Source organism: Chinchilla lanigera, unplaced genomic scaffold, assembly GCF_000276665.1.
Source record: "Chinchilla lanigera isolate Chin_1 unplaced genomic scaffold, ChiLan1.0 scaffold00032, whole genome shotgun sequence".
Classification (NCBI taxonomy): Eukaryota; Metazoa; Chordata; class Mammalia; order Rodentia; family Chinchillidae; genus Chinchilla; species Chinchilla lanigera.
The window spans coordinates 14,588,318-14,595,768 of NW_004955433.1; positions in this window are offsets into that span (position 1 = coordinate 14,588,318).

Here is a 7,451-nt window from a genome sequence, read left to right on the forward strand (position 1 = left end):
GAGAAAAATGTGGCACTTCTAAAGATCTTTCGTGGGATCCAAGGTTAAATAGCCCCAGGCTGGAGGCGGGGTTTAGGAGGCGGACCGCCTGACATGGCAGACCAGGATTGGGTGGGAGTGTGGGAAAAGGGAACAGGATATTACAGAAAGGGAAATAGGAAGTAGTAATTTGACTCAGCAGAAGAAGAGTGGGGCTTAGCACATGGCCTCGAGTGGGCAGCGCCATATTGGCTGGACACCATAGTAACTCAGCACCATACCACATGACCTCCAGTGCCATATTGGCTGGGTGCCATAGCAACTCAGCAGGAATTACAGTGGGGCAAAAAAACCAATCAATCATCAAGCAATACTTCTTATTCTGGGGGATATTCTCCAGTACCTTCTGTTCTGTTTCCTTTTTTTTAAAATTAATGTTGGTTGTAATCCATTAAAATTATTTTGGACCCATAAATGGATAGTGAAAAACAGGCTAGACTTTCCTTGTGCCCTGTGTTTGTCAGAGACTGGGCTGACTGGCAGAGGCCACCGCAAGATGTCTGTACTATTTCCCAGCTCAGCCCACAGGAAAATGGAACCAAGACAAGCGCAGGACAACTGGTGGAGGTTGGTGAGAGAGTGTGGGGAAGGGGCAAGATTTCAGGGATCTAGTGGACGGGTGTACTGTACTGTACCATGTATGCATGGTTAACCCTGCAGGGGTCAAGGGTCGGGTTACCCCCCCCCCCTTTTGTTTGTCTTTTTGAGACAGGGTCTCACTATGCAGTTCAGGCCAGCCTTGAGCTCACTTTGTAGCCAGGTTGGTCTCAAACTCACAACGATCCTCCTGCCTCAGCCTCCGGAGTGCTGGGATTACAGGCGTGCACCATCACGCCCAGCTTATGTTGTTCCAGTTTTGTTTTGTTTTGGCTTGGTTTTTTTGGTACTGGGGATCAGACTCAGGACCTTGCACTTGGCATGCAGGCACTTGTGCTGCTGAGCTATATCCCCAGCCCCACCTCTTAATGATGTGTGAGAAAAGTTTGTTCATATTTCTCAGATCAGCTGCAACTGCCACAGGGTTATGGGTGGGGGACAAAGCTATGGAGAAAGGAGAGGGAAAGAGGGGCATGACAATGGTGAGGTTGGGAAAGGATCAGACAGGAAGGAACTGCTCTAAGCCCATCCTGGGGCCAGGTGAAAGGAACCACCAGCAAGAGAGGGAAGGCAGCCGGTGGGACCTGGTGGATGTGCATGAGCACATGAGGGTGGGGAGAAGCTGGGCAAGATGGAGGTGGAGAAGGACTCGGGCCTAGCTCAGGGAAGGGTGTTTGGGTCACCCACATGCTGACACCCACAAAACTAGGGTGCAAGAATGGAAGGTATACTGTGCAGATGAGGCTAAATGAAAGAGCATTTGATTTTCTAGACTTAACTAGGAGGCATAAATCTGAGTTCAGTGATGTGGCTGGCCGTGCCTTCAAATGCCAGCAGGGTGACTGAAGGAATGGAGCATTTTTGGTGGGGGAGTTGGCTTCCTCCAAGGCTACTTACTCACGAAAGCTGTCTCCTTTTGAGGTTAGAACCTGAAAGACTTTAGCATTTCTCAGGTCCTTCCACTCGAAAGCCTAAAAACCCTGAGCCTAAAGTTCTCACAATGCATCCAGGCTTGCTGAGAGTTGCAGAGGATGGGCTGAGCTTACCAGGTACAGCTGCTCTGCTGCCCAGGGCCCAGGGCCCAGGAGAATGGTGCTGCTGAGTGTGCAGCTGGACCCTGGGCCCGACCCTCACTGCTAGATCCTGCAAAGCCTCGCTAGAGGATGCTTGCCTTTCTAGAGCCACATGGAGCTGATTTCCTGGCAAATGAGTTCTACTTCTTCACATCATGGGCAGTGGTGGTGAACCTATGGCACGTGTGCTGCAGCGGGATATTTGTTATCACTGAAACCTCTAGAAGGTTCACCATCATTGCCCTACAGAGTCCCTGGTCCAAGAATAGAGAATGTTTTGGTTTAGGATATTAAGAACAACAGTGCATTTTAAACAGTGATAGTAGTTAACAGTGAAGTCCAAAAAGATGAACAAAAGCCACTCAGTCCATACAATTTATTTGTTTTGGAACACACTGTTCTTCAACTCTGCTGTGTGCTTTGGAAAATTAACTACTGCTTTTGCAACCCCTGGTTGAACTTTTCCCCTGATTCTGGAGGTCAGACTGTCAGATTTCTCCATGAGTATTTATAGTAGCCACTTATTTTCCCTGTGCTTCTCTTATATGCATTTGCAGATTTGCAGGAGACCGATTCCCTTAGGCTTCCTGGAAGCGTCCCAGCAGTTTGGGTTTTGCCACAAACTGATAGGTAGAGAGGTTGAGCAGAAAAAGCCACAATGTGGCCACCAGGAAACCTGGACTTGGGTTTCTGCCTCTCTCCAAAATTGGCTGTATGACCTCAGACACACAGCTTAGCCTCTCTGGGCCTCAGTCTGTGGAATAGGACAACTGGACCAGAACGGGCATCACCAGCCAGGTGGACCACCAGTGACTGTGATTTGACCCATGCAAAGTTGACCAAAATTGTCGATATAGCCAGAGATGGGGAGGTGGGGTAAGGGCGAACATCCTTGCGTCCCCCCCCCACCACCTCTTCCTGCCGCTCCCCCTGCTGTGGGAGATTTGCACCAGGCATCTCTGAGGCCAGCAAGGGAAGAGATTCAGTCTGCACTGAAGCTCCCCTGCCTCTAGATGACCACAGGTTTCGTGGTGTTAAGTGTTAAGGGTGAGAAGCATCCTTCTTTTGCTGTGCATGGAAACCTGGCCCTGACAGAGGTGGGTCCTCAGAGCCAGGGAAAGGTCTCAGCCAATGGCCACAATAGTCACCACAGTAGAGGCTCTCACTTCTCTCCCCCGGGATCCACTGCCCAGTTAGTTAGCTCTCAGTTGCCCCCTTGGTATTTCAGTCTCCTGATTTAGTAACCTCCTCCAGTTCCTGCCCAGACTTGTTGCAGCTTCCAAGTAAGTACCATGTGGCCCATTTTCTGCCCAGCAGCCTGCTGAGCTCCACTTCCCCAGGGGCAGAAAGTGGGGCTTCATTAGCACATGGAGAGTCCCAGTTTGGATCAACTTCCCTTTCAGACACTTGCCTGGCCTCTCTAGCATGGCTAAGGGGAAGTGAGTTTCACAGGGATGAACCCAGATGGAAAGTTCCAGAAGAACCACCTGTCTGGAAGGCCCCAAGCCCATGCAAAGCAGCCAGGTTTCGATTGTAACTGTGTCTGGCTCAAGTTGTCCAAAAAAAGTGCTGTCAGCTTCAAGAATGGTCACAGAAATGGGGCCCAGGAAAGCCCAGACACCAGCTCTGTTGGTGATTCCCCTGGTTACAGAGAAGTTTAATCCTATGACCGAAAGCACAGCTCAGTTCGCACTTCCTGAAAGGCAGCCATACCAAATTCTGTTCCTAAAAATACTCAAGGAGAACCACCTACCAGGAGGCCAGAGAGCAGAACGTCTTATGGAGGAAAGACAGTGGCAAGAAAGGACGCATGTTTTTGTTGTTGTTGTTGTTGTTGTTTTGATACTGGGGTTTGGATGCAGCACCTTCGTACTAAACTACATCTCCAGGTCTTTTCTTATTTTTTATTTTTAGACAGAGATGTCTCACTAAGTTGCTAAATTGCCCAAGCCAGGCTCAAACTTGAGATACTCCCATCTCAGCCTTCCGGAGTACTGGGATTACAAGCATGCACCATAATGCCCAACTAGGATAAATGCTTTTTATTCCAGTTCATAAGAGTTGTAAATAAAACACTCTTGGGTTATAAAGCAGGGAGCAGACATACAAAGTCAAGGGGAGTAGAAAAGTCTCTGAGGAGAAAATGGTACTTGAAAGAGATTTGAGAGAGTGACAGGATGAAATGGAAAGAGAGTGAGAGCTGGGGTTGGGAGACAGCATTCTAGGTGGCAGCAATAGCTTGAGCAAAGGAGTGAGGACAGCCCTACGTGTGCCGGGGAAATACAAATAAGCCAGTTCTCTGGGAGTGTGAGAAGTGTGTACATGGGGAGGTAAAATTGCAAAAGTCAGAATGTAGAGAATGTAGAGGGCCCAACTGTAAGGCTGAGGAGCTCCCAGGTCATCCAGGGGTGCTAAGTGCCCCAGGTGAGGGGACAGGTCCCAGCTTTCAGAAGCTTGATTGGCCAGAAGATGAGGAAGTAGGAAGAGAAAAGGCAGGAGGCTCAGGGAGGGGGCTGTGCAGAAGGTGCCTCTGAAGGTGAGTCAGCAAGGCTCAACACTGACAGATAGATGGACTACAAAAGAGGAAAGCTATGGAGAGGAATTGGCAGATAGAATCTTCCAGAACTGTCTGGATGGGTGGATGAATGGAGACAGGGCCCCAGAAGCTGAGCCCAAGCAGTCATAAGAATGAAGAAACCATGTACTATGGTGGTGGAGTAGCGTGACAGGCTTAATGCCGGAGAGTATGTACATAAGTCTGGGTTTGGTTCTTTACATGAGTCTGTCCAGGTGGTCAGAATTGAGGTCCTGGAGCTAGGGAAGAAGTAAGACTGGCCCAGTGTCAGCCAGTGGTAGTACCATAAATAGATTTGAGAGTCAGGCTCATGACCAGGGATATAGAAGCCAGAACTTACTAGAGACAAAGAAAGAAAGCACAGACAACAGAGAAAACTGAGGCTGCGCCCTGGGAAGGGATGTATTTAGGGGCATGGAGAGAAGAAGCAGCCACTGGGGTAGCCTTGCAAAGCACACTGGAGAGGTGACAGGAGGAGGGGACTCCAGATAACCGGGAAGGCACCAGAGAAGGGTGAAGGAAGAGTGCAGTAGCCCCCGCAGAAGCTCCAAATGGCTGAAGCCACAGGAAATGCTGCTGAGTTTAGCACCCTGGGCATCACCTGAGAGCCTTGCGGGGAATAAGTTGGTAAAGTGGTGGACGAGGGCCCCGGGACTGAGGAATGAAGGTGTCAGGAGAAAAACAGAAGCCACGCTTGAAGACCTTATCCTTCAGTACACCAGCAATGAAGAGATTGCAAAAGCAGGGTGGAAATTTGAGGGGATTTCTACATTCAAGAGAGGGTATTTTCATCATTGTTTTTTGTTTCATTTTTGTTTTTATGGAGTATTCTAGTCAGGACGATGTTAGGTTATGCTGCAGTAACCAGTTATCCTCTAAGTGTTAGTGGCGTAGGGGACAAAGATCTATTTACTTTCTACAAATATCACTGCAATGGTCAGGCAGCTCATCAGGGGTCCATCATCAAAACTGCTCCTATTTTGTGAGGGCAGGAGCTCAGACAGGAGCTTCCAGACTACTGGAGAAGGAAAAGGAGAAGGAAAAGGAGAGCTGGAGAGACAGGCTCTGACTTTCAAATATTTCATCCCAGAAGTGATGCACTTCTTCTCAAATCCCATGAGCCAAGCAAATTTCACGGCCCCACCTGACTGCAAGGAAAATTTGGGGGGAAGCAAATGAATATTCATTGAGAAATAAACGTCTTTGCTACTTGGTAGAGTTGAGTAACAGAGACTAGCATGTACTTATAGGTCAGAAGGGAAAGACTTAAGATACAAAGGAGAGAATATAGAAGAGGGAGGATGCTGAATAAAGGAAGAGGTAGCAATGGTAAATCAACAAGATTGGGGGAATTTTTGTCAAGCATCTTCCCTTCAGCTCTTCCCTTTGACCTGGGAGGGTTAGCTGTCCCTGATGCAGGCCTGTGTCGGTCACTCAGGTCTATGGGAATCAACCCTGGGTCTGGTTTCTTGGGAACAGGCTCTAGCCCCTTTCCCTGTACCCTGCCCTGCTACCTCAAACATCTGGACATTAACCAACCCTGTTTTGCCCCAGAAAAGGACCCTGGGCATTTGAGGGCATTTGAGGGTACTAAGAGCTCAGGGACATTTCAACATTTTAACTGCTGGATAGGCTGACCAACTACAGGCCAGCTCTGATGGTGAGCATAGCGGAGTCATGTTTGTACCTAAAACAGAGGCAAAATCTGTAGCCAAAATTGTAAGACTCTTGGGACACTGCCCTGTGACCTACCTTGGTGGTGTCCTGAGCACCAGGTCAGAAAGCAAATGTGATGAAAGACAGGAAAGTAGTATTCATCAAGATGAATGTGATGAAAGGGTGATCTGCTCCCCAGCAACAGGGCTGGTGAAGCAAGAACGATGCAAGGACAAGGCTTGAAATTCTAGGAGGCTGACAAAAGTGTGTGGAAATGGCTGCCCATGAGTTCCAAGATGGATGGCAAAGCCGGAAGTGAGCTGCAGGAGCTGAGGAAACGTGAAGGCTGGTAGTCTGAAGACAAAAGAATGAATGTACAGTAGGGCCAGGAAGGCAGGAGATGCAGAAGAACAAAGGCTAGCTTGTGCTTGGAATGGATGCATTTCAAAGTTTGATGTTCTGGAGGAGGTGGCATTTTGGGCACCATCAAGCTTGAAGATGTCCACCATTTAACCATGAGCTCTATGAAGGTGATGATTGGGATGAGCCTTTTAGCTGTTGGGGAGAAAGGAGACCCAGAAGCCTCAGAAGAGGGCTGGGCATTTGAGGGTACTCAGAGCTCAGGGACATTTCAACATTTTAACTGCTGGATAGGCTGACCAACTGCAGGCCAGCTCTTATGGTGAGCATAGCGGAGTCATGTTTGTACCTAGTACCCAGCGTAGAACGGGCGCTCGATAAATGTCTGTGCGGTGAGTGGATGGGTGATGAATGAGGGAATGGATGATGCCAGTGGGAGCAGACACAGACAAGTGAAGGTCAGTGGAGACAAGTGTGAGCTGGCTGCAGGGACTGTGAAGACGGGATGTAAAGAACACGTGGGAGCCAGTTGCTGCCAGTGCCGAGGGAATGAGGTCCAAGGGTCCTTTTCTGGGGCAAAACAGGGTTGGTTAATGTCCAGATGTTTGAGGTAGCAGGGCAGGGTACAGGGAAAGGGGCTAGAGCCTGTTCCCAAGGAACCAGACCGAGGGTTGATTCCCACAGACTTGAGTGACTGATGCAGGCCTGCATCGGGGACAGCTAACCCTCCCAGGTCAAAGGGAAGAGCTGAAGGGAAGAGTGAAGGTGTTTGCGTAGGCTGGAAAGACTGGAGGAAAAAAAGTCCAAGATGGAAAGGGAGGACTAGCTGTGTGTGGTGGCACACCCTTGTTAATCCCAGCACCCAGGAGGTTTGAGGCAGGAGGATCACCATAAGTTTGAGGCCGCCTGGGCTACATAGTGAGTTCAAGACCAGTCTGAACTATATAACAAGACCCTGCCCCAAAAAAAGAAAAAAAAAAGGAGGGGGAGGAGGGAGGACTGAGATGGCAGAGATAAATTAATGGAGGAGATTAAAAAGTGCCAGCAATTTAACAAGAATGCTGTTCTAAGGTATTTTTATAGTTTTATGACTGTTTAGGGAATGTTCGGTCTAGCCTGAAACCAGTTTGAGGAAGGTCATAGGTGGGGTG